Source organism: Macaca fascicularis, chromosome 13 (genome assembly GCF_037993035.2).
Source record: "Macaca fascicularis isolate 582-1 chromosome 13, T2T-MFA8v1.1".
NCBI lineage: Eukaryota > Metazoa > Chordata > Mammalia > Primates > Cercopithecidae > Macaca > Macaca fascicularis.
In genome coordinates, this window is record NC_088387.1 from 231,199 (window position 1) to 258,621 (window position 27,423).

The following is a 27,423-nucleotide window of genomic DNA, read 5'->3' on the forward strand; positions in this document are numbered from 1 at the left end:
CAGAATTTGAGGCCAAAGGGAAAAATAAAAGGGGGGCTAAGATCGTGACACCCCAGTTTGCACAAGGCCAACCAGCCTGCTTGAGGGGGTAAAAGGAATAGGATTTTTAAACTGCTGAGTTTTAAAAACATGGCTGTAGGCTGGGCGCACTGGCTCACGTCTATAAGCCCAGCACTTTGGGAGGCCGAGGTGGGAAGATTGCTTGAGGCCAGGAGTTCAAGACTGGCTTGAGTAACACAGCAATACCCTATCTCTTTAAAAAGAAAAAAAAAAGGTTATTAAAATAGTAATAAAGGTTAATACAATAAACTACTATGTCAACATGGCACCCCCTGCTGTCAGACGAGGTGCAGTCTCTGTGGCTGTGAGGTCCGGAGAGAAATGTAACCGGCATCATAGGGAAGGTGGACCCCAAAGCCCCACAACATTACTCCTGTACAGTGTGTTAACCAGCATGAAGTCTCCTCCACAATCAGAAGCCTGGTGTAGAGGAACGCTGCCCACTGGACCTGGGTGGACTCCAGATGCCGGTCGACCAGACAGCCCCACCCTGGGACCCTGCCGGCAGCCCCGACTGGACAGAATGGCCTCATGAGTGTCCTTTCCTGCCACAGGCTGCAGACCCTGAGCCAGTCCTGGCTGTGACTGAGGCTGCGCATAAACGTCTGCGCCCAACAGCTCACCTTTGTACATGACACGCCCAGTCCACCTCATTTCAAATGTTACACTTGCCCCAAGGCGAACACGGATGTTACAGGTTAACTCACTGCATGTGTGCTAGACTTTCCCTGTAAGTGTTCAGACATTGCACGAACCGGATGAACAAACCCCACTTTCCCTGTAAACGTTCAGACATTCCTTGAGCCCGATGAACACACACAGCCAACAAACCCCGGAACGTGTAATGCCGCGGCCTCCTCCCCTCCTGAGGGGCGTGTGCTTACAGCTCCCCCAAGACCACATTTCCCAAAGCACAGAGTGTTACTCTGAAAATAAAACCTCCTTTTTCCTTCCTCTGTACATCTCGTGGTCGTGTTAACAACTATTGCTACAAATGCAGAGAAACGGGGTATCATCCGTGCTGGTCACCGAATTCCTAGCACCAAAGCTTCAAGGCCCCCCAGTCTGAAGGAAGCTTCTATCACCCTAAAGCCAACTCTGGAGACGAAGGCCAAGCTGGGGAAACACTGTGTCTCTGCAAATCCACGCCACGGGGCCCTCTGCAGTTGTGTGTAAGGAACTCTTGGTCTGTCCTGGGGTTTGGGGAAATCAGGATGCAAGCAGATACCGTACGCTCTGCCACGGGACCGTGAAGTCTGCGGAACCTCAGAGGAACACGGAGACAAATGGCTGCACGACTCCCACAGGCCGAGCCTCGATGGGCGCCCGTGTCAAGAACACAGACACGCCGGGAGGGGCAGCCGATGCAGGCAACGCCTGCAACTCCAGCAAGCAACAGCGTCTGAGTGTGGGGGTCTCTGGCCAGGCTCCACCACAACTGCCATATTCTGTGACAAAATGTTAAAAATAGGTTTTAACTAGTTATAACTCTAACTTGTTTTACACATAAACAGAACACAGGGTACCAACAGGCTCCAAAATACTTTGCCTAGAACCAAGTCTAGAATGCAGATGGATGCTGCTCCGAGTGTGAGGAGTCCCCTTGTAGTGTCATAAATCCTAGATCTAGGTGACTAAGTGCTCTTCCTAAACCAGACAACACCATGAGGCTCTGAGGGCACCCTCTGTCCCCAGGCCAGTCCATCAGCCCCTGCAGAAGCTTCTAGAGTAAGAGCCTGTGGATTTGTATTGGACGGATGTAAACCAGGCAAAGTCACAGGGGCTCGTCCTGGAAGCCTATCCATTTACCCACTCATGCCATGGAGAGCCCTGCCCCCAACTCCACACCCGCAATCACGCTCAACCACAAGAACTGGCTTCTAGGCCCTCAAGCTACTCCCTCTCGACCCCGGACAGACGCTTCTCAAACCATGAGGCCCAGAGTAGTCTTAACAGGTGGTCCCAGCAGAACTGGCCACTGCATGAATTGATATTTTGTGTGTGGGGGGGTGGTGGTTCTTCTGCCACTCAGGCACAGTGCACCATAAGTACAGTGGTGCTATCATGGTTCACTGCAGCCTCCACCTGCCAGGCTTGGGTCATCCTCCAGCCTTAGCTTCCCGAGTAGCTGGGACCACAGGTGTACATCACCTGTCCTATTTAATTTTTTGTAGAGTCAGGGTCTTGCTATGTTGCCCAGGCTGGTCTTGAATTCCTGGGCTCAAAAGTGAACTGCCCAACTCAGCCTCCCAAGGTGTTGGGATGACAGGTGTGAGCCACTATGCCCAGCCTAGAATTGGTTTTTCTTAAACCTGAGTTTGACACATGAACCCCACTTACATAGATATCAGCACACTCTCACAGCTCGAGAGTTTTCCTGAATCTCGATTCTGTCCGTTCAAGGTCAATATCTAAGAAAGGGTCAGAACTGACCCTCCCTCCGTGAAGCCTAAGAGCAAATGCAGCAGCATCTCAGTGTATGAGGAGACAAAGTAAGATGGGTGGAAAATACACACTGAAATTCTAGTGCTAGAATCATAATCACCAACACTTTAAGAGGGAATCTGCTTTCCAAAATATGTAGCTGCTGGATTAACTTCAAAGTCACCAGATTCCACAGGCAGTAGCTCACAGGGGCACAGCTTTCTTTTTTTTTTTTTTTTTTTTTTTTTTTTTTTTTTTTTTTTGAGACAGAGTCTTGCTCTGTCGCCCAGGCTGGAGTGCAGTGGCCGGATCTCAGCTCACTGCAAGCTCCGCCTCCCGGGTTCCCGCCATTCTCCTGCCTCAGCCTCCCAAGTAGCTGGGACTACAGGCGCCCGCCACCTCGCCCGGCTAGTTTTTTGTATTTTTGTTTTTTAGTAGAGACGGGGTTTCACCGTGTTAGCCAGGATGGTCTCGATCTCCTGACCTCCTGATCCGCCCGTCTCGGCCTCCCAAAGTGCTGGGATTACAGGCTTGAGCCACCGCGCCCGGCCAGGGGCACAGCTTTCTAAGGCCGCACAGCCCGGGACAGCGTAACAGCCTCAGGGCAAAGCAAACTAAACAAAGGCTTGGTTCTCTCAAGGACGAAGGTGCTCAAGTGTTTCCAGATATTCTTCTTCTTCTAAGTAAGTTAGATGCCTCCTACAACACTGTTTAGAGTGCCAGTGTATTCAGAAACATGAAGTTGAAAATACATCTCAGGACCCCAAAATCACTAAGGTAAAGGGACGTCAAGGTGAGGAAGAGCTTAGACCAAACCTGCCTCCCATGCTCTTCCTAACAGAGACAGCTACTGGGGGTGGGGGGAAAAGCCACGTACCTCCCTCACAACCGATCCACAAGGAAATTCCTCATGGACAGAGGACAGAACTCAAAGTCACCATCTGCACACGGAGATAAATGCGGATCTGACTGCTTCCTCTGGAAAGATGCACCAGAAATGCATTTGTCTGATCTACCTGTGACCTGGAAATCCCTCCCCGCTTCGAGCCGTCCATCCTTCCTAGACTGAACCAACGTACGTCTCACATGTATTGATGTCTCACGTCTCCCTAAAATGTGTAAGACCAAGTTGTGCCCCAAACACCTTGGACACATGTCCAGGACCTCCTGAGGCTGCCGCAGTGTGTCCTCAACCCCTCCTAAGGCTGTGTCTATAACCTTGGGAAAATGAACTCTCTATGGATCGAGGACTGTCGCAGAGATCCTTCTGGTTTACAGGAAGCATTCTCTCCTGCGAGTATATCAATGAAATCATGTGGAATTACAAAATGCCACTTTAGTAAAAGCCAAAGGAATTAGGGTTCTATGTGCTTCAAAAAAAAAAAAAAGTAACGTTCTATTTGTCAATGGACCATGAAAGCCCACACCCCCTTTTGCAGTGAAGATGTCAAATGGGATGAGAGGCCCCTCCTGAGGATGCTACCCTCTGACCCCACTTCCCAGAGTCCAGTTTCCTGCTGCTCAGGGAACAGCAACCCCAGCTTCACGGGGCTCAGGCCTCCAAACCCAACTCCCACCCATGCTGGAGAATCACCCCAGGGACTAGCTAAGTGGCAGGTGCAACTCTCACCTCACCCCCTTAAAGGGGAAAAGGCACCTTCCCGCTCCTCTTCCTGCTGGTGGGAACAGGGGCAGGAGCTGGAGGGTCAGGAGTCGGGCGGCAGAACGGAAGCAGCCTGGGTCCCTGCTAGTCAGAGTTGGCAAATGCCAACCATCCCCGACATTCACTTTGCAAATAAATCCTTCTCTTTTGTCAGGTCCCTGGTTATAAGTTTGCACCCATAACTTAAAAAGAAAAAAAAAACTCAGATTAAAAAATCGGTGTTTGGCTGACAATATTTCAATTATCTTGGGGCCTTGGGTCAAATGATGGCAAAACAGGAAACTGAACGCTGTTATTCAGGAAACTACCTTCCAGCGCCGTCTACCCTCCCAGGCTGTCACCTTATGGTTGTTTGTCTGCTAGATGATTAACAAAACTGTTCTGAAAACCTAGGTGTACAGAACAGACAAGAAGTCAGCTTGGGTTGAGGGGAAGCAGGATAAGACCCCCTTCCCCGCAGGATGGTGGAAGAGGAGGAACCTTCAGCACCTGGGTTTTCAGGATGCTGGATCTCTGAGAGCATCTCTCACAGCTCAAGTACAGCCAGACCCTCCTCTGACACAGCCTGTTCAGGCGAAGGTGGGCACCTGCCCTAGAGACCCACAGCCCTGTGCGGGGCTCAGCTGGAGCTGAACTTGCCTCCCTTGGTAAGAGTCAGGGCCAGGGGTGGGGAGAGGAGAGAAGCAGCAGGCCTGAGGGCCACTGTGGAAACTCCATGCCACGCTAACTCTCGTCTGATGTGCTCCGGCCAAAGCCACGCTTCTCGGAGGGAGTTTCCCTTCACACATCCGGAAATCATCAACATCTAGTCTCCCCACAGAACAGATCCTTCCCTAGGAGGCAGACGCTTGGCTGTAACACGGGGTAATGAGGGGCGCGCCTTCGTGCCCACTCTGTAGTGTTTCCTGTTACCTATTTTACCTTAAGCTACAAATGATTCCCGTTTACACGGGACACAGTGACACAGACAGCAAAACACATGAGATTCAGTGTGATCCCACACCCGTCACTGCTGACCTCAAGTGCTTTGTTCGTTTTGCTTCTAGAGTTTGTACTCTCTCCCGGGGTTCCAGGCCTGTGGATTCAACCAACCATAGATCAACATATTTTTTAATGTGTTTGTACTAAGCATTCAGACTTTATTATTCTTTAAACAACTACTCGCATGGAATGTCCATGGTATAGCTGTTACGAGCAACCCTGACATGACTGTCTGCAGGAGGATGTGCATATGTCATATGCAAACACGATGCCATTTTATTGCAGGGACCTCAACGCCCAAAGACTTTGGATTCCATAGGCAGTCCTGCAGCCCACCCCCATGGGCACTGTGGAATGGCTATAATAGAAAATATGGAGGTTTTAAACAGTTATGTACTAAATCTAATCTTTTGTTAAGAAATTAATGTGTATCACTTGTATTATTTGGAAGTCCTTCCTGGCCCAGAGACTTGACATGTTCTTATCTTTTTGTCCACGGATCTAGCCATTCCAGTAAGCTTGTTGAACACAAATCAATTTTACAATGAAATTCTTACAAGAATCACACTCAATCTGTAAGCTGCTTTGGTTTTTAAAGTGAAATAACCAATAGTTTTGCCAACCTGCTATATCATAGAATAACAGGATAAAGCAGCCCCATGGCATGCAAAAACATGGGGTTTCAAAGCTAACCAGTATAAAACACGTTACAAACCCCTAAATATGAAAACGTTTTACACCAAAACAGATATTCCAGAAAAAAACAAGATGTTCAAAAAAGCCCTTTGCAGAACAGCACTTTCCCCTTCATTTTTCACACGGTTTCCTGAAGCTTGTGTTTGGTGATGACCATGAACCAGAAGTAGCGTCCGCTGCAACTACTGTTACAGCAACACAGAATATTAAGGGAAAAAAAAAAAAAAGGCCGGGCGCGGTGGCTCAAACCTGTAATCCCAGCACTTTGGGGGGCCAAGACGGGCGGATCACGAGGTCAGGAGATCGAGACCATCCTGGCTAACACGGTGAAACCCCATCTCTACTAAAAAATACGAAAAAAAAAAAAAAAAAAAAACCTAACCGGGCGAGGTGGCGGGCGCCTGTAGTCCCAGCTACTCGGGAGGCTGAGGCAGGAGAATGGCGTAAATCCAGGAGGCGGAGCTTGCAGTGAGCTGAGATCCGGCCACTGCACCCCAGCCTGGGCGACAGAGCGAGACTCCCTCTCAAAAAAAAAAAAAAAAAAAAGGACACAGCATATTTCCTATTGATGAGAACAGGTAGAGTGTTATAAAATGAGTGTGTCCTAAAGTCAACAATGTTCAAATTCTAGGTCTCCCACAGACACTAGACGGTAACCGCCAAAGCTTATGTACCTGGCAACGTTCAAGGGGACCAAGTTCAGAGCTGTCACAATGCAGCACCATCCTCACGCGATTATCTCAGGCAGGTTTGAGGGCAAGTGCCCCCGTCACAGTGGGAAAGCTGCCCAGCCCAGCACTTCCTGAGATCACAGACCTTCGCCTTCCCACGTCTTCAATAGTTCCTTTACACCGGGAACCACACAACAAAACCTAAAACACTTCCTCAAATCTCAAGACAGTCTTTAGAGCTCTTTTCCTTGCCCCTTCTCTTACTGAAAAAGCTTATTTTGTAAGCAACCTGTAGTGCTTACCAGAGCTGGGGCGGGAGGAGAGCTAGTGTTTGGTAGACCGAGTTTCAAGCGTGGGGAGACCAGAAAGTACTGGAGATGGATGGCGGTGATCGCAGCACGACAGTGTGAACACACTTAATGCCACAAAACCATACACTTAAAAATAGAGTGCTGTGTAACTTTACCACAATCAAAAAACTGAGAAAAGTCATCTATAATTACTGTCTCCAATATCTTCCATCCTGTAAGTTACATTTGCTTTCGGCAATCCTCAGAGCAATCATGAAAAACTAATACCCTGTCGTCTCTGAAACGCAAAGTCGTTCAAGGGCTTTGGTTATAGGAAAGTAGCTGGAAAGCAAAGCGTCCGTTAGGCACAGCAGCCGTGATAGGACAAACACACGGTAGGAAGGTGGTGGTCATGCTACACACAGATGGGAAGGGTGTGGGGAGCCACAACACCTGATGCTTGGGAGGCACCTGGGCAGGAGCTGAGAATGTACCAAACACGTTCGATCATGCAACATTCACGGACCCCGAGTCCAGCCACCACCGCTGACATCCACTGTGGCTGGGGTGTCCTCCCAGCCTGTGATGGCTCGCTCCTTCGGTTAACTGCCTTGAATCTACTGGTTCCTCTCCTCATGGGCCTCTTTCCTGTCGTCTTCCTGTCATTTTTCTGTCAGCAAACACATTTCCTGTCATTTTCCTGAACTGACATGACATTTCCTGTCATTTTCCTGAACTGACATGACATTTCCTGTCATTTTCCTGAACTGACATGTCATTTCCTGTCATTTTCCTGTCAGCAAGCACATGCGTCCAGCCTGACCTTGCTGATGTGCTCCAGCGGCCCTGGACTCGAGCCGCACTGTTCCATCAGTGTGGCATTCGCGAGTTACCTCCTGGGAAATGCCAGGTGATGGTAACATCAACCAGGAGGCACAGCTGAGAAGCAGAACGCATGGTGCAGTGCCCAGAACGTCACGTCCTTGAACAGACGCTCCGTATCTTCTCCTCTCCTGCCAGAGCTTCACTGTAGGAAGGCGGCCATTCTTCCAGTGCTGCTACTTCCAACACCGGGGAAAGCAAGCTTCAGAAATGAACGGTGTCAAAGAGGGAGGACCCACCAGCAGGGCTACCGGCAGCCAGACAACCGCAGCCCCAGCATTCCCCAGCCACCATGACTGACAGCCCAGGCTCCAGAAATGCACGGCTTCAACCTTAGGAGTAAAAACCCTCCCAATCCAACTATTATTTTCAACAATGGGATTGAGGAATGAGGTGTTCTAACCCTGCCTCTCTCGACAGCACAGATCATCAGATCCCAGTTCTTATAGGATTGGGGAGTGGGGTGGGGTGGGGTGGTTCCTAACCCTGCCCGCCTTCATAGAAAAGAACTTGGATATGATGACCTGTGCTAGATTAGCACTTTGCTTCTGCCATATGCAGTCATCCTCAGCACCAGGAAAAGTCAGAATCGTTGAGTGATGACACCAATACCAACACACGCCGTTCTGCGGCTCTGGTAACTGGCTGCACAGATACAACCCGATAGTGGTGAGGTCTAAAGACATCACCAGTCTTCCCAAGGATTGTGTTCCTGAATATTTTGCGTTTGGAATAACGGTCTTCTTTGCCAGGGCTGAGCCATGCTTCCCTCTCGCCTGTCCTCTGCCTTCACCAGCTTCGTGTGCGCTTCCGGACAAGTGTTTGTGCAGGTGCTAGCACTTATTTCCACAGCGAGAATATACACAGACACCACACAGAAATGGGCAACCCCGTTAGGAGCTGTGCAGGGAGATCTAACTCATCCCATGTGCCAAATTCCTGTTGCCATGGAAATTAAACTAACTAAACTAACGTTGCTATGATCTCATCTCTTACTGTACCACTAAAGATCATCCGGGTAAGAGGAATGTGCCTCTGCATAGCATTCAGCTCACATTTACATGTCGGTTTTTCCTGAATATGGTTATGTGAGATAGAAATCAGTAAGATGGGGTGTAACATACAGTATAGGATCGTTGTGTCTCCTAGCCTCAAACACTTCAAGATCCTCAGAAAATGAAGTTTAACTCTGGGGACGTGAGTTACATAGTAACTTGTTTTGGATACTATCATATCAACACCAAATAACTTCTTGAATTCCTTTTTAAATTGAAAAGCAATTTACAAAGCACAAAAAGCCCCAATATTAAAGAATACAATTCAGTCTTTTTAGCATATTCTAAAAGCTGCACATCAACCACTAGTATGTAATTCCGGGACTTTTTCACCACAGGCCAAAGAAACCTTGAACCCATTAAGAGTCAGCACCTGGCTCCTTCCTTCTACCAGCCCCTGGCAATCACCAGCCAACTTCCTTTTCTCTGGATTTGCCCATTCTGGACACCTGTTGTGAGGAGAATCGTACAGTGCATGACCTTTGGTGTGACCTTCGGTGCTGACATCTTTCACGTCTAAGGTGAGTGGAATCTCAGTGAGTGACCGGTTGACAGACACCTGGACTGTTTCTACTACTATGAATAATGCTGCTGTGAAGATTCAGGCATGACATACTTTTTGGAAAAAATGTTTTCAGTTTTCTTGAGCATATGGCTAGGAGTGAAATTGCTGGGTCGTACGGTGATTTCATGCTTTTCTGAGGAACTGTCGGACTTTTCCAAATCAACTGCACCATTTTACTTCCCCTCCCACTAGCAATATATCAAGATTTCAGTTTTCCCCAATTCACCAACATGTCACTGTCCAATACTGGGGTTTTACCCACCCATCACGGTGGTTGTGAAGTGTTATTTCACGGTGGTTTTGATTTCCATTTCTAAGATGACGAATTCTGCTAAACATCTCATGTGCTTTTTAAGGCATTGATATGTCTTTCTTTGGAGAGTGTCTATTCAAATCCTTTGTCCATTTTTAAATTGGATTTTTATTAAGAGTTTTTGAATATATTCTTGATATCAGGTCCTTATCGTGATCATGTATCCTGTTCTGTGGGTTGTCATTTTACTTTAATAGTATCCTCTGAATTGAACATTTTTAATTTTGATACCGTCTTTTTCCCTTCAGTTGCTTGTTATAGCTTTAGACGTCTCAGCCAAGGAAACATTGCCTAATCCAACCTAACAGTTTCTCCAGGATTCTCCCCTAAAGGTGTTATGAGCTGAACTGTCCCCCTCCCCCAAGATTCCATGTTAAAGTCACAACCCCAGAAACCCAAAATGTCACTGTATTTACATACAGGGCCTTTAACTTGGCAATTTAGGTCCCATAAGATCTTAAAAGTAGGGCCTGATCCAGTATGACTGGTGTTCTTTTAAGAGAATTTAGACACAGTCCTCAGTGCTGCATACACGTGAGAGAAACCTGTGAGGACACAGAGAAGAAGCTGTCTACACAGCATGGGGTGAGGCCCCAGAGAATCCAACCCTGCCCCCCTCACCTTGATCCCAGGCTTCCAGTCTCCAGTAAAAAGGAAATAAGATGCTATTGTCTAAGTCGCACGGTCTGTGGTGTCCGTTATGGTACCCAGCAGACTGACAGAATGGGTCTCAGTCAGCTCCTTACATTGGAACCATGTTGAGCTTTGCGTGTAGGGTGAGGAAGGGTCCAGTCCATCCTTTTCTATGTGGATACCCCAGTTGTCCCAGCACCATTGAGTTGTGAAAGGAAAAAAGTAAAGCAACCCTTGCTGTCCTCTCTCCATCAACAGATTAGAAGATACACTGAAGAATCATGGACAATTTTGTCGGTTTAAGCCAGTGGTTTTCAAACTTTTGGGTCTCAGGAACCCTTTGCACTTTATTAAAGAGCACAAAAAAGCTTTCTCATCAGGCCGGGAGTGGTGGCTGCTCATGCCTGTAATCCCAGCACTTTGGGAGGCAGAGACAGGTGGATCACTTGAGGTCAGGAGTTCGAGACCAGCCTGGCCAACATGGTGAAACACCGTCTCTACTAAAATACAAAAATTAGCCTGGCATGGTGCTGAACACCTGTAGTACCGGCTACTAGGGAGGCTGAGGCAGGAGAATCGCTTGAACTCAGGAGGCAGAGGTTGAAGTGAGCTGAGGTCACACCACCGCACTCCGGCCTGCGTGGCAGAGCAAGACTCCGTCTCAAAAAAAAAAAAAAAAAAAAAAGAACATAATTTAGTTTCTTTTACAAGGATAAAGTCATTACATCTTAACACAGTCTTAAAGAAGAAACCATTTTCCAAAATAAGCAGCAGCGTGGCAACAGTTTGTGCTGCTGTGAAAACACCTAACATCTCTGCACCTCAGACAGCAGGATTCTCATGCCTGCATCTGCGTTCAGTGGGCTGCAGAGCCATGGCTGAAGTTTATGAAGAAAGTCCGACCCCATACTGATATACAATTAGGAAGCAGTATTTTCATTGTGTTTTCAGATCATTTTAGGTATTCTCTGCTGCCAAATGTAACAAGTGGCACTTCCGTACAGGCCGTCTGCAACACAGAGTCTGTGTTCTGGTCGACGGGCCTTTCTGCCCCAATTCCTTCTAAGTCGACTGGTCCGTCTTGCACTTGAATGGCTTTTACCAGCACACGATTTTGTAATCACACATTGGTTAGAAAATACTGGTTCAGAGTTATGAGCGGCTTCCACATTTCATTATATGTCCAAAAAAAAAAAAAAAAAAAAACCCCACATCAGTATCACCATTGATCACATGAGAAAGTGGTGGACACAAGATTTTTATGTTTTAATATTCGCTGGAAAGCTCAAATGTCTATCATTGGGAAAAATGTACGGTACTTTCCTTGAGATGAAAGTCATTTTGTTCATTTTTCAGGCCACACCTGCAAATACCTCCATCTGAAGTGGCATCTTTTGTAAGTCATTCTTTATATAAAGGCGGCCGTTAGTGGAAGAAGTGGTTCTGCAGGTTCATAGTTCAGAGGCACCAGTGCTCTCCCAAGATAACCATAAAATCCGCAGAAGACGCACCTGTGCGCACTTCCTGTTTCTCACTCAGAACATTCCAGAAGGAACCCTGAATCCCAATGCCACAGCGGGACTGAAGTTTGCTCTCACCCACACAATAAACCCAGGGAGCTCCCCCAGCCCCCACCCCGAGGCCACAGCCTTGGTCCTCTATCTGGTCTAGGGGGGCTCCTGCAGCTCCAGCCTAACAGGGAACAGAAGGCACCCACATGTCACAAAGCCCTCCCAAGGCCCAGCGAGCACTTCTGCTTATGTGCCAGTCAAGTGCGTTTGACAATTCTACAGCCAGCTGTACGGCAGGTAGCGAGGTACCCAGCAAATACTCAGGGCTCACGTTACTAAGGAAGGTGCACAGCGAGGTACCCAGCAAGTACTCAAGGCTCACGTTATGGAGGAGGAAACCAGGCAGATAGTGAGGTACCCAGCAGGGTTCACGTTACCCAGGAGGAAAGGAGGGTAGAGACAAGGGGGCTGGAACAGTCTATCATCAGCTTTAGCATTTACAAGGCTCGCTGAAGATTATCTGATTTGATCGTCACAACAGCTCACAAGATAGGCAGAGGCAAGACTATTTTCACTTCATAAAAAGAGATCCCGAGAACTGATGACGACCACGTGCTCTTCCCATAGGCTCCCAGAAATCCTCCTCAAATCATCTCTCAGTTGTATACATGTGATAATATCTCAGTCACGTCCCCTCTCTGCAGGGGAATTTTACTGCCGCCCTGCTGTTCCTTCGCACCCCTGCCCTCTCCTGCATTTCAGCCATGCCCACCATCCATGGGGAGTCTGCACCGCACCACCCCACCCCCGCTGCTGCTGATGGCTTGGGTCACGCTTACCTTTCATTTCCACCTACAGGGACCTGTTCTTCCTTCAAATGCAGCTCAAACTCACTCATTGTGTGAAGCCTTTCTGTCATGTGTAAAATCAGTCTGTGGAATGCTTCATTTAGGAGGTGCTTATGTTGCCTCATTGGCTGTGATCAGGACCAAATTCTGAGCAAACCAGGTGGTCCCCTCTCCCCATCTCTGCTCCAGTGCACTTAAAACAAGGATTCCTGGAAGCATCTTTTTAGTCCAATTCATGCATGAGTCTGCCCCACACACTGCAGAAAAGCCCTGGTGGTCGGTGGTCAGGGCTCAGGGCCCCCCAGGTAGGTAAGGAGAGCTTAGTGCCCTCTCTGGAGTTGTCGCTCAGAGACCCACGGCTGGAAGGGAAGAAACTTGCATCCTGTGAAACATCTAGGCCCCGAGACCCACTCAGGAGTGGAAAACGGGGAAGGAGCCTTGAACAGACCCTCGGGAGGGCAGACAGTGGGAGCCATGGAGGCCACCAGGAAGGAGGGAGGCAGGCAGTGAGGCCACAGGTGATGTGGCCGGGAGGGAGGTGTTGTGACCAGAGGTGAGGTGGTGGGCGGATGACACGGCGTGGTGTGGGGAGGAGATGTGGCCAGGGCAATGTGGCCAGGGAAGAAGACACAGCTGGAAGGAAGTGACAAGAGGGGTCTCCAGGCCCCAGACTGTGCCTGATTTATAGATGACATTTTACTTAAGATGTTATATCTAACTTTAAAGAAAAGTAGCAATTTCGACCATTGTGTACATTTAAAGCACGGTACAAATTGAGCACATTTCCCAAACCAAAGAACAGGGCATTGAAGAAAAAATTCATTTAAGATCAGAAATAAAGAGATCCTACAGCTCTTCCAGTCCAATCCCCACCCTAACGTGAATGGGGGGAAAAGGAAGTAGATCCTAGTCAGTCAGAATTAAAGGCAAAACCGATCCACTTTACTTTCTAGACAGAAAACAAGAAGCTCATCAAGGAATCCCTACAAACAGTACCTTTAGTAGTTCCCGAAATGCAAAATTCACCTACAAATTAAATCAACTGCTAAGTGTGTATAGAGTAATTTTTTTCATTATTGCCTTCCTCATCTGCAGGGGTTTTTTAGACCTTGTTTCCCCTTAATTGCCTCCAACACCCAGGAAATTTAAACCCCACAAGTAAACTGTGTCTCGATTCATGCCCAGCGTCCTTTGGAGCAGACAGTCCGTTGCTCTAAGACGTTCTTGTCACCTAAGCACCGAGTACAGCCTGAGAACGCACAACACGCACTCACACAAACTCAGACAGTCAACAGGTGAGATACGGCACATGAGGAGGAAGACAAGATAAATGAGCTTCACTGACACCCCAGATCCGACAAGAAATGACACACGCAGCCTGCTCTGGTGCAGGTGACTCCTGGAAAACAGCCAAGGACAGCATTTGGAGAAGCAGCACCGCAGGCCAGGAGGGTCTGGGGGCTTAAGGGAGGGGCGCCCCAACCAGGTACTGGGGGATTCAGAAGGGAGGGGCTCCCCGACCAGGTGGCTGGGGGATTCAGAAGGGAGGGGTGCCCCGACCAGGTGCTGGGGCTTCAGAGGGGATTGGTGCCCCGATCACTTCCTGGGGGCTTCAGAGGCAAGGGGTACCCTGACCACGTGCTGGGACTTCAGACGAGAAGGCACCCCGACCGGGTCCTGGGGGCAGCAGGACAAGCCCAGGGTTCCGTCGTCACTTTTCACTCCCTACTCCCGAATCTCGCCCTGAAGTTGCAGCCAGTCCAGGTATTCATTTACCCATAAAATTAAGTATCTGTGAGTAACACAAGTCACTAATCCACACAGATCTGAGTCTACAGATACCTCCCAGAGACGCCACCATCCCTTCTGGTAGAAGAACAGCCCAGGGGCCCACGCTGCTAGGAAGGGAGACTGTCTCCAGCCTGACGCTGCAGAGTCCTCAACACAAAGTCTACCTTCTGGAACCATGCCGTCTCCTACAGAGGAAACTAGGGGCATGTAGGGTTTTTTAAAATCTTTTTTTTTTTCTTAAGACAGAGTATCCCTCTGTCACCCAGGCTGGAGTGCAGTGGCTCGATCTCGGCTTGCTGCAACCTCTGCCTCTTGAGTTCAAGTGATTCTTCTGCCTCGGCCTCCCGAGTAGCTGGAATTACAGGCGCCTGTCACCGCGCCTGACTATTTTATTTCTATTTTTAAGTACAGATGGGATTTCACCTTGTTGGCCAGGCTGGTCTTGAACACCTGACCTCACATGATCCACCCGCCTCGACCTCCCAAACTGCTGGGAATACACGCATGAGCCACGGTGTCCGGGCCATATAGTTATTTAAATTTGACTAAAATTAAATAAAATTAGAAGTTCTCATTTACACTTCAAGCATTCAGTTACCCACAGGCGGCCACTGACCAGAGGCTGGTAGAGATGTCACACTCCACACTGCAGAAGGATCTAGGGACGAAATGGCTCTAAGATCATCTCAGAATCTTTATGTTGAAGCTACTGAAGTTTTACTCTGATTATTATGGACATCAGCATTCTCCCACTTAAAAATGTCAGTGCTATTGCAGTGATCAGATCTGTGACTTCCCATCAGCTCTTCTCTTCCTGGATAGATAACTGTAGAGCATCTGCACTCTGCCTCCACACTAAGGGGTAGTAGAAGGCTCCGTGTAAAATCAGGGGGAGAAAAAAAAAATGAATCCCTAGTCTGCCTCCCCCCCTACGATTTTGTGAAACTCCTCTTAATATGCACAATAACTGCCAGAGTTGCAATAAAGAAGCATCCCTTCACCAGGAAGCAGCAGGGAAGCAAGAGGAGGGAGATGCAAAGACCCTCCGTTCCCTCTGGGACCCCAGGCCCAGCCAGGACTGAGAAGGGCCGCACAGCCCGGCAGACCCGCACACCTGATGCGAACCATACACACGGCTTCCCTGGGCCTCGGTCCCCTGCTCTGCCCTCACTGGCCACTGTGGCTCTGGGTAGAGGCAGCTCCCTGAGCCCCAACACCCACAGCCAGTCCCCTCCTTGCAGGTCTCAGCTGCGCTCTCACTGCCTCCCTGACGCTTCTCATCATCCGCGTACCGTGGCCACTCTACCCCACAGCCCTTGCTACCGCCCACCCCACCACGGAGCCTAGCACACAGCAGGTGCCCAAGACGCCCCAGTGGGCGGGCATGCCAGGGTAGGGCTTGGAGTTCCAAGGGCCTCGTCCCGCATCACACCACAAACGCCACGGAGGCTGTGGAAGGGGTCCAGGTTTCAGGCCTGTACTCAGCTTCTCCTGGCCCCCGAGGCCAAGAACCTAGCAAGGGAGCGCAGCCGGAAGCAGGGTCCCAAACCCCCTTCATGCTCCTCAAGAGGAAGGGGGCTTCGGGGCACAACCCCACGAGCGTCTTCCTCCTGCCAGGCTGCCTGTCACAGCCCCGACACCTTCACAGCAGGGAAACCCACTCCTGTGAGGAGAAAACCACCAAGTACAACAGGAGCCACGTCCCCCGCAGCGTCTGCTGAGCCCAATAGCGACAGCAGCAGCCGGGCCCCCACTCAGCACACACCGACTCCGAACCCGCCACGCACACCACAAGGCCGACCATCTTGAAGCTCAGCTTCCACTCGTCAGGGCCCTCTTCCAGGAGAGCTCGGCATGTCTATCTTCCCTGGGCTCACAGAAAGGAGTGGGACCCAACCCCGAGTGTGCACAAAGTTAAGCTCCCACTAGCTGTGCAGACAACCTCCCTAGCCCTGGACTGAGAAGGGGCCAAGCGCAAACAGCCATATTTTGCCCGCACAGGTACGGAATTCAGTCAGCTCTCTCAATGAAGTCGTGACAGGTCAACTCCAGGCTCCTCAGTGCTCTGGGGTTCACCTCGGGCCACTGCACCTTTGAAACGTGGCTGTGGACTCCTCTAGGGTGCTCACTTTCATGGCCCATTTCATTCAGACACTGCAGGCCCCTATCGTGGTGTCAATACCCAGGACACCCCTGCTGGCATCCTCTGAGATGCTGCTGCAGCTGCTGTGATCTGAGAACAGCCATGCACAGGCATCAAAGGGAGGACTTCTCAAGTCTCCTCCAGGGGCAGTGACTACAGCTTTGAAAGACGTTGCACTGAATCCTGGGTGAGCCTGGCTTGGTCCGCAATCTAATCCGGGTTCCTGGGGAGACACACTCTGTTGTAATTGACAGAGGCTGTGGGTGGCAGCTCTACCAAGACTGATAATTGCAACTAGTCTGAGATTTACTATCCATACTTTCTATTTGATGTTTCAAAGGAAAGCATCGTGAAGTTCCAGTAGCAAGGAATTTTCTACAATCTATCACATTAAGATACAGCAGAAATGTAGCTAAAATGTTCATAGGGTCTATGCAGAGGAAGAGATGGGTCTATTTCAGGAAAAGTGCTTGCTGGCTTTTTAGAAACATAGTGAAATCCCTGACAAGTAAAAGGTTGTTTATACTTTTTCTTTGGAACAGAGGGAAAGTTCTTTCTTATTATTTGAATACATTAACTATATTTAAGTGTTCTGGTAGACTGAGTATTAAATATTCAAAAGGAAGTAATTCTGTTCGGTCTATTTCATTCTTTAAATGTAGCTTTCAAAAACTGACAAATACCTGGCCGGGTGCAGTGGCTCACGCCTGTAATCCCAGCACTTTGGGAGGCCGAGGCTAGTGGATCACGAGGTCAGGAGATTGAGACCATCCTGGCTAACACGGTGAAGCCCTGACTCTACTAAAAACGCAAAAAATTAGCCTGGTGTGTTGGCGGACACCTGTGGCCCCAGCTACTCGAGAGACTGAGGCAGGAGAATGGCGTGAACCTGGGAGGTGGAGCTTGCACTGAGCCGAGATCACACCACTGCACTCCAGCCTGGGCGACAGAGCAAGACTCCATCTCAAAAAAGAAAAAATAAATAAAAAGTGGAAAACACCCCATATCTGCCCTGGCTCCAGCCATCTCCATGGAGTGGACAGAGCTTGAGAAAAGCTCACTGTGGAGGCGTAGAAGGCCAGGCCGGGCCGGGCCTTTGCTCAGCAGATGAGCAAGAGTGTCAGCCACCCTAGTGAAGAAGCCCATGTTTGCTATGTTACTGATGATACCCACATAAATTTCTATTTGCCTCCCACACAGACCTGGGATCTTTGTTTGAGCAAGCGACTCATACCAACAGTCCCTCCATGCCATCATTTCCCTGACCTCCCCCAGAAAAGCCAGGCCAGGCAGCGTCCCCACACGGGCACTGGGGCCCAGGAAGATCCTGGTCCTGCCCCTCTTCTCTCTCGTCCCTGCAGCACCCTGGCTTGCTGTGGAAGCCCAGCAGTGCTGGCTGAACCCACGTTCACCTGGGGCATTCAGAAGAAGCCTCCGTGCAGAAATCAACTGGGAAGGAGGGCTGTGTGTGCTGGTGCTGGCAGGTCACTCCAATGGATTTGCAGAACTCCGTTTTCAACACAGGTGCGCCACCAAGTCCCTCAAGCCCTTTGTGAGCCTAGAGCCACAGAGCCATTTGCGGCATTCTCACAATCTCTAACAACCCTGCACAGAGGCCCTGTTTTTCCAAAGGACCATAAAATTTTCCGTGTAGACAAAGTTTGACATAATGAAATAAAGTGAAGTCACCACTTCTATTTTCTATTAATCCATTCATTCAAACAAGTATCTCTTGAGTATGTGCATCGAATACTGTGGAATTAGGATTTAGTCCATGCCTTCAAGAAATATACATCACAGAAGAAAAGGTATAGCTTGTAACTCACAGTGCTGAACAGGCAAGAAATACACATCGCAGAAGAAACGGTATAGCTTGCAACTGTAACAGTGCTGAACAGGCAAGAAATAAACATCATAGAAGGAAAGGTAGAGCTTGTAACTAACGTCATAGAAGGAAAGGTGTAGCTTTTAACTAACAGTGGTGAACAGGACAGAATTTCACAGGCTCATCAGGAGCCACTGAGGAGGAAGCCATGATTCACATCCACCTGCAGTAGATAAATGTTTCCCGGATAAAGTAACTTTTCTACAGTGATATCTGCTCCTTATTGTTTAATCCTCCTCGATAGGGTATTAAATTAGCACTTTATGTGCTGCTTATATAAAATACATCTTTGTCAGGGGAGGTTATAAAATAATACTTCACACAAGCTTGGGCTGTGAATGGTGCGAGGCAATGGGACGATGTGTTCCCGTGTTCTCGAGACGCAGAAGGGGCAAGACCGTGCTTCCCTTCTCCTCCCCACCGCCCTGTTCCCAGATGAGGGGCGGAGGCAAGGCCGCCGGGCAGTCCTAGAGCTGGCTCCAGGGCCAGGACACCACGCCCAGACTCTCTGTGCCCCATGCAAAAAACACAGACTGTGGGACAATCACCAATTTACCTGGCAGTGGGGAGAGTCCTTCGTCAAAAGCCTGTGCTTCCAGGAGCCAGGACAAAGCAGGAGCCCCTAGGAAAACAGTTCCGGGTGCTCCTGAAACCTGGGCAGAGTCACAGTCTGGCAGGAAGCACCAGTGATGCAGGTGTGCCCAAGACTGGGAGGATGGCCAGATGCCTGGAGACCAGACCGGCCTGCAGGAGATGACCACCTCTCTCTGGTTCATTAGAGACAGACAGTCTGGGCTTCACTTTTGTATGTGGAGTCTCACAGTACAGAAATGTCACAAAGGGATTAGACTTCGTATACCCCAATTTTTTTAATTAAAAAAACACAATTATTTCAACTAATTCTAAATCCAACAAAGAAAAATAAATAAGTATATAAACGCATACCTCCAAAATGTAAACCACAATCTCTTTACCCATAGGAGACCCAAAATTTAGTTTACCTTTTCTTCAGTATTATCACTTTTTTTTTAAGCCATTACTGAGGTGTCTCCTCACCGCCCCATGAGGAGGTTCATGGGCTCTTCAGGGCTCTTTGCTGTTTCATCGTTTTTTAGATTTAAGGGCAGGATCATTTTCCCACACTTGCTTGCTTCCCTGATCACCAATTTTTCACAAGGACATCATTGTGCCTCAGAAAACCTAGTAACTGAACTTCATTAAAAGTGAAAACAATAAGGACGTGTTGGCTGCTATGACAGCATCCTCAGTCACCGAATCTCCCTGGGGGACCCGACACACCCCCAATCTCCTTGGAACCCCAGCATGCAGGTATCGCTGCGGCTGACAGGACTGACCTAACCTGGGGGGGCATGAAAGCAAAGAGAAGAGAAAGCAGGTGACTCATTTAGGAAACTTCGGTGATTCTCTCGAGTCACGTTTCTCAAGGTGTCAGGGGACAGCCACATGCAGGGAACCTCCTTGGCCTGGCAGGTGGCAGACTCCTGGGACCCTCCTCAGACACGTTAATCGGAGAATCTAAAGGCGGGTAGACTCTGAAAAGTATCTGTAAAGGAAGGACTTAGCTCTGCTGTGACCCTACTACACATGGGGTCACGCAGGATGCTGCTTCCGGCGTCCAGTCTCCATTTCACTCTCCTGGGAGGAACACCCGTCAAGTCACAGAGCACGGTCTTCAGCGAACACCTTCCTGCGCGAGCTCCACTGTCTCCCAGCCCTGCAGGAGTAGCCGCCGAGTAGGGGAAACAAGTCTTTGCTCCTGACCCGGCCACCTTGATGCTGGGCATAAAGACCAGCACTGCTACGTCTCTGGTGAAAGGAGCGGCCCTGGGCAGGAATGCACTTGGCAGCCCCGGGGAGTGGCCAGGTATGGACAACCAGGCCTCTGCCCGCAGACACGTCAGCACAGCATCCTGGAGCAGAACTTCCAGCCCAGCTGAGCCTACAGATGGCTGCAGCCCTGGACAGCATCTTCACAGTGACCCGGGGGACTGGGCCAGAGCCGCTCAGCAGGGCTGCCCTGAATTTCCAACCTGAAAAAGCTGTACAGTCGTACGGGTATGTTGCCTTAAGCCCCTAGGTTTTGGGGTCACTTGTCACACAGCGACAGACAGTGGATGTGCACGGACTCCCAAGGCCACGATGGCCTCTGCCGGCCTCACCCGGGCTGTCTCATCTGTTCCCGTGACATCACGTTTCTCAGAGCCAAAGGCTGCCAGGGCCCCCTCTTTTCTTCACGACGTCGTTACAAGCTCACGATACAAACTGAAAATACCCAATATGTAAAATACAACGTATGACGCAATACAGGGTGAACGCGCAGGCACATACACAGGCGAAACAGGCGCATGCGCGAAACAGGTGTATGAACACAGGAACAGGTGTACACGCATGAAAGAGGTGAACGTGTGAAGGTGTACACGCGTCAAACACGTGTGCATATACACATGAAAGCACCAGACATGAAGGGCTGTCTTTGGGAGCCTAGTTTTTAGACATCTCCCTCACCCTTTTACATCTGCACGATCACAAACACAGCACACCACAGTACTGAGGGGAAGCCCCAGCTTCTCATGGGGGCACATGAGGCTTTTTATTTATGCCACAGGTTGCATCACTACATCCTAGAACTGCAAGGCCCCCCACTGCCAGGACTGAGTCAGGTCCACCCTGTGCTCCAAGGACCAGGCCGCCTGCCAGCCCATACGGACCTGCCCCTCAGATGGTGCTGCTGCTTCTAAAACAGAGGCTCAGCCCCACCCAGAGACCTGCAGTACCTGTTATTAAATCAAGACTTGGCTGTGGGTAAACGTGAAGATTTTTATTAAACATGACTCTGGAACATTCAAAGGACCATAACTGAATGCTCCTTTCACAGCCACGGCGTGTCCAGACGCTCATGGAGAAGGCCAGGGAGTGGGAACCCACGGAGCCCCGACAAAGCAGACTCGGAGCTGAGTGGCGCAGTTAGCACCGATTTTGTTTGACACTTGCCTTTTATATTCAGATTAAAGTAAAAAACAACACGCAAAAGTAGCTCACATTCTATTTCAATTCTCTATTTTTGTAGTAACTGGGCCCCTTTCCCTCTGCTTTCCCAGCCAAGCGATAAATAGGCCCAGCTGGGATTTGTCAAAGTCTGGACCTCTGTTGTAGAGTAAGTGAGGAGGGTAGGGAGGGGAACAGAAGTGGTGAGGAGGATTGGGGGATAGGGAGGGACAGAGGAAAGGAGGGAGAGAGAGAGAAACCCCCGGAGGACTGGAGGCAGGAGGGATGCTCCCTGGCAGCCTCAGGTTCCCCATTCCAAGGTAACTGAACTGGCATCACGCACGCGGTACCGTCATATGACTTGGCTGACACACACCAGAATGACAACAAAATGCTTGAGGAGAAGACTAAGCACCAGCATCTTCAGATTAAGGTAGTGTCCCGGTTTCACGCTTGCCTTGTATGACATTGTATAAATTGTAAAGATAACACATTTTCTTACCAGCCACGCTGTTCCCCAAATACTAACTATAACAAAGATCAGACAGCATCTGAGTACTGAGCGTGTGTTAAGCCCCGTGAGGAAGGAATCATTTACTTTGCTAGAGAAAGAAACAGGCTCTGAGAGAAACTTCCTGAGGCCAGGCAGCTGTCTCCAAACCCACCTCGTGCCTCCTGACCCTGAAGGTGGAGGACCCAAGTCATTCACGTCAATAATTTACCTACATGCATGTCAGATTGAGATTCAGCCCCCAGATCTAATCATCTCTATGCAGGAATGTGTCAGGAAGGTATACAATTCTATGAGTTCGACCTGGGGGAACAAAGGCAGGCACCCTCGACACAGATGTAGGGCGGAGGTGGGCGCCCAGCACAGGAGCATGTCCAGCCCTGCCCAGTCACACAGCCACCCTGCCATGCCAGTGCAGGAGCCGCCACCGCGTCTCGGGGAAAAGCAGCTTCTCCTGCACAGGAATCTTCCCCTGAAAGTGTGTTCCTGAGAAGGTGTGGACCAACATCTCAGAAATTAGACACCGTGTAACACGCTTATCTATACAGGCTGCCTATGTCAGGGAATCACCAATAATTCCCATCTCGCCATCAATTATTTCTGGTAAATACTGGTTATTCTAAGTTAACTGAGGCAACACAAGAACAATATAATGGAAATGTCAGAGTCAATCAGCTCCATCTGCTGAAGAGCTGGGACTAATGATGAAACCTAAGGAATCCTGGAGAACGCAGCAGGATCCCAGACCCCGCGGACCACCCCAGCCTCCTTCCACAGGAGAGTTAGTCGTGGCGCCAAGGAACGGCTTTCCAAGGAATCTCAGAGGAACTCAAGGTCTTGAAAGTTTAATGGGAATTGAATATTTGCATCTGAGTCACACGAGCACATTAAAAGTAAAATTTCCTCTTTCCACTAGAATTATGAGCTTGCGGCGGCGACACTGGCTGTATCTCATGCTCGTGAGATGTTTGGGCACAGCCGTGCATCTCTGGTGAATCATTTATAATAATATGAAAGAAGTGCTTGGGCCCTCGATCCAGGACCACAGACCCTACCAACGAGGGTCTAAACAGGACAAGCCTCGGCCTGGAGAGGCTGGTGTCCGTGGGGGCTGGGAGGAGCACCAAGGAAACTCAGGGGCAAGCCCCACCCAAGCTCGGCATGTCCTACCCCACGCAGTCGACATCAGCCACAGGGATCTTTTGTTGTTTTTTTGTTCAGGAAGGAACATATTAAAAAGCCCGGGGCCCAGGGCCTGGACTCCTCAAAGCTCTCCACAGAGCCGGGTTAATTGGCACCTTCCGCCATGTTAAAATCAACTATATATGGCTGCTGAGGGCATCTCAGAGCAGGTGTAACGCTGAGCTTTCTTGCTGTCTGGGGAAAGCAGGAATTCCAGGCCTCTGCCTTCCTACCTCCCCAGAGGCTCTAGCCCAGATGAGCTCAACTTCTCCCAGGTAAGGAGCACAGAAAAGCTTCCCACATGCCCCTCAGGTCACACACGAGCGGTGCAGACCCTTGTACCTTGGCACGAGCCCTCCCAGAGGCAGAAGCCCAGCCCTGTGGCCCCGGCCTGGCAGGAGGCAGCTGCTGGGGCCCCTGCTCAGGGTTCAGCACAGCGAGGTCCAGCCACAGCAGGTGAGACATCCACCACCCGGCCATTCATCTTTAACCTAAAACAGACACAGGAATTTGGCAAGGGGTTCCTTCCCCTGACAAACCCATCCTTCCTGTTCTCATCTCTCCCTCCTGCCCCAGTACTGCGCCCAAGGCCACCCAGCACTGCGCCCAAGGCCTGACTCCCAGTTTCACAGGGAATCCAAGACAATTAAGATTTTGAGAAACTGGGAGCTACATAGAAAATGAGTCATTAAAGCCAGTGTCCACTGATCCTCCCCTCCCCACAGCGGAGAACAGTCCTCGGGATAAAACCCACGGGGCAGGGAAGACGCGATCAAGGTGGGCAGGACAGAGGAGCCACAAAGCAGGTGGTTCGGAGAACAAGGCCACGTGAACACAAAGCTAAAGTGCTCAGCGGCTGGAAGACAAAACACAGGAGACAGAAACACTGACCATTTACAAAGAAAAGAAAAAAAAAAGCCTCACTCTTAAGAGTCCATCAAGATTTAAGTTCTCAAGTCACAATGTATCAGCACAGACTTCTCATAATGCCTGAAACTTGGCGCAGTAAACACGTGAATCAGTTCTCCCAAGTCCATCGTTTTCTTTGATGAGCCTCTTGAGTCTCAGGCTGGTTTCAAAGTAAGCCCTTCTCTGTTTGTTGATGACTTAATAATTAACATACTTGAAAACACATTGACTTCCAAATTAATCTGCTAATAAAATATTAATTACCACACTGGCTGTCATCCACAGAAAAAAACACAATCACTTTCTGGTTTTAAAAACATTAGAATTCAAAGCCACTTTGCCCATCAGAACAGCCCCTGATTTTGACAAGGGCATTCCAAAGCTAATCTGAAAAACTAGTCCAGGCCATGATCGCTGGGGGGTCGGACTTGCCTCATCACCCCACCTCCCTTCTGGAATTAGACAGAACTTAGACGCTTAGTCTGATGGGAAACATTTACAATCTATTCTCTCCGAAGCTACCTGGAGGATTTCCTCCACATGACAAAGCCTTGGTCTCCACAACCCCTTATCTGACAACTCTCTTAACCAACTGTCAATCAGGAAATTTTCAAATCTACCTATGACCTGGACACCCCTGCTTCCAGTTGTCCCACCTTTCCAGACCAAACCCATGTACATCTTACATTTATTTGATTGATTGTCTTATGCCTCCCTAAAAGCTATAAAACCAGGCTGGGCTCTGACCACCGTGGGAATACGTTCTTAGGATCTCCTGAGGGCAGTATCAAGGGCCATGGTAACTCATTTGGCTCAGAATAAATCTCCAAATGCTTCACAGAGTTTGACTCTTTGCTGACACGGTACCTTTCATGGGTATTCATCGAGGGGACTCACAATCAACCGGAGGCATCAGTTGCCCACTGTGCAGAAGTCTCTGCAGGACTGAGCCTCTGGCACGGGGACTCCAACCCCTGAAGCAGCAGCTCTCCCACGTCCCACGGCCTGATAGACCTGCACCTCCCGGGCTTCTCATTTCAGAGTCTCAGCAACAAATCTACCAAACGTGATCAACATCACAGAATATTCCTCGGGGCTTTTGGCTGTTGTTTCTCCCCAAGTTTACTCTAGAACCAGAATGGCAACACTCGGAACAGGATGGTTCTCAGTCACCGACCCTCCTGGTAAATACACTGTCTCCAAGGCCCTTTCCCGCCAGTCACAGCTTCCTTCATGTCAGGCTCGAAGGCCACCTCCCCAAGAAGGAAACCTCTTCAATCCAGCAACCACAGCTCCTGTTCCCATCTAGAGCTTGTCTGCCAGGAAGGGAAGACTCTTCATTCCAGAGACAGCAGGTGCCACAAACTCAGGGTATTAGCCATTGCGAAGGCAAACACTCATGAAATTAATAGACTTTTTCCTCCTTGGATACTGACGTTTTCTCTTCTGGAGGTCAGCCAAGGCCATCTGCACGAGTCACGAGCGTGATGGCTCCAGCCCCTCCTTCAGTGTCAGGAGTGTGGCTCCACTCTGAGACCCTCCTACATCAGCCAGGCCATGCACCTGTTCCCACGACTGCTGTCAGCGGACTACAGCGATTCTAAGATAGTCAGCAAGCTGACGTTCCGAAGGAAGCATTTTAAAGAAAAATGTGTAAGTTTTATTGCATGAAATCAGCTACATCTTTTGCTACTCCAGAGGCTTGTTTTGCTTTCCTCAAGGTTCTCTACAATGATCCTGACAGTCAAGGTTCCCAGTTACAGGCAGAGGGTTGGGCAGGCCGCGTCTGATGTGTAACACACAGAGGATCCACGTCAAAGGATTTTCCCTGTTCACCAACATCATCAGGACAAACTTTAAACAGTAATAATCTGCCTGTCTGGAAAACTGAGCTCACTTGAGGACTAATGCAACAAATATATTTGACAAAGTTGCAGGTGGACGTTTTAGTGAATGAATCACTATTTCAAGGAGGATAAAGGCTCACTATTCAAAGGCATGTTTTTGTCAAGTTTTCTAATTTCAGCTTCATGCATTTAAATCATGAAGTGAGACTTGTACCTCATACATTACAGAATCTCTACAAAATAGACAAAATTCCAATTCTGTACCTTCACTCTCATTCTTTTCCATATGTGTACAGATGGTCGTAATTTAAGTTGGCATTCCAACAGGATTTCTAAATTAAACTGTCTTCTACTTTAAACACTACGTGTTAAACATTACACATTCCATTGTTCAACATTTATAGCAGGGTCTGTATGGCCCGTTTTAAAGATTTCTTCCTCACTAAAAACAAGTGTTTAAACAATAAATGGTCTAACTCTAAAATATTCTAGAGACAGAGATACATTTGGAGAGTGGACACACTTAACACAGAAGTCCGCAACATCAAACAGGCACAACCAGCAGTAAGGGTGGAAAGGGCGCCATGTGAGTGCCCCTAAAAACACACACAAGCCTGGCTGCTTAAAAGGAATGAATATAGCTCAACACTCCTATGTGAACATTGATGTGTCTACTGCCTTACAGAATCCTCCTAGCTGAGCTGCAGGAATCTTCTTTGGAACCTTTTCTCACCTACACTGCCTACAGGTGCCCACTGGGCTCCCTGGGCAGTATCATGTCTTTGTTTAGAATATCACACTATTTGGAGGCCTGTTTAATCCCAAGTCAGAGCCTTATCATAACTCAGACACCATCCCTCAGGGCTTGTGGGCCAACTTCGGCTAATGCAGGCTGCTCCACAGTGCCCTGCAGATGGGCTTGGTGCATCCACACGATTTTAAGATTTGGGGCTGCCGTTTTCTGCAGTCACAGATGCGGACTTACATATTCATCATGACTGAAGGCAGCACGTATTTTTATGTTCCTTCTGTAATGGTAATAATCATGGCAACATTTCCTCGATCCTTAGAAAAGCCTCCTAACAGCAGTTGCATTCCACCCCCTTCCTTAAAATTAATAGAATTTACCAAACTAGGTGAAATCAGTGTTCATGAGAAAGTGAGAAATCAGTGTTCACACAATGGCATAGTAGCTGGGCATAGAGTGTACGTCAACATCCCAAACTAAGCCCCCATCACAGTTATTCCCAACTCGCTGGAAAGCTAGAAAATTTAGAAGGCTTAAAACATAATTATAAATGAAAATAACAAGAAATCAAAGTTTTTGAGGAGCATTTGTTAGCCAAACAAGGAAAGCCATTAACCAGTGCTGATTACATTGCATTTGATTACAGCAGCCAAAGACGTGTCAAGAGGAAGAGACTTTTAAAGATTAGTCTTTCGGTAAGAATGGTTGCTTAACAAGTTCAGACTACTGGGGTACACCAATCATCAATTAAAAAGCAAGGTAAACTAGGGTGAGTCATTTTCCTTAATCCTTAATGCGTCAAAAATTAC

General features: G+C 48.9%; 3 long non-coding RNA genes across 10 annotated transcripts in view; 1 reads left to right on the forward strand and 2 right to left on the reverse strand.

The window, feature by feature from the left end:
• The window catches only part of LOC135966736 (uncharacterized), a 49,538-nt gene extending 23,319 nt beyond the window's left edge, over window positions 1-26,219 (forward strand). Inside the window, exons 4-6 of one of the 6 annotated variants that reach the window (XR_012421827.1) lie at window positions 7,586-8,006; window positions 9,061-9,243; window positions 11,590-26,219. This is a non-coding gene — a long non-coding RNA (uncharacterized lncRNA). Of the gene's footprint in view, window positions 1-7,585; window positions 8,498-9,060; window positions 9,244-11,589 lie in introns of all 6 variants that reach the window. The other 5 variants (XR_010580266.2, XR_010580264.2, XR_012421826.1 and 2 more) reach the window with 5 other exon arrangements.
• Window positions 1-27,423, reverse strand: part of LOC135966737 (uncharacterized) — a 134,909-nt gene that overhangs the window by 26,371 nt on the left and 81,115 nt on the right. The window lies entirely within an intron of this gene.
• LOC141408288 (uncharacterized) lies at window positions 8,119-11,863 on the reverse strand. Its single transcript, XR_012421831.1, has 2 exons — window positions 11,344-11,863; window positions 8,119-11,077 (listed from the first exon to the last, which is right to left on the reverse strand). It is a non-coding gene; the product is annotated as an uncharacterized lncRNA (long non-coding RNA).